Source organism: Octopus bimaculoides, chromosome 20 (genome assembly GCF_001194135.2).
Source record: "Octopus bimaculoides isolate UCB-OBI-ISO-001 chromosome 20, ASM119413v2, whole genome shotgun sequence".
In the NCBI taxonomy this organism is placed as follows: Eukaryota; Metazoa; Mollusca; class Cephalopoda; order Octopoda; family Octopodidae; genus Octopus; species Octopus bimaculoides.
Window position 1 is genome coordinate 25,564,892 of NC_069000.1, and position 328 is coordinate 25,565,219.

The following is a 328-nucleotide window of genomic DNA, read 5'->3' on the forward strand; positions in this document are numbered from 1 at the left end:
GTAACTCGAATGTGGAATCTAAAAACAGAAACAATTCCTATTATAGTAGGTGCCTTAGGTATAATTAAAAAAATATTCAGACAAATACATAACAAAACACCTGGACTTACAAATATATATAACATACAGAAAATTGCACTACTGGGCACTGCACACATCCTACGCAAAACACTTTCAATACAGTAACCATAAGAGCACCACAGCAAACCACAGCACGTACCCAAGGCGCACAGATCTGCGCTCGGTAGTGAAGTGAATGCACGTTATAAAAATAAGACTACTGAACAATAATAATAATAATAATAATAATAATAATAATAATAATAAT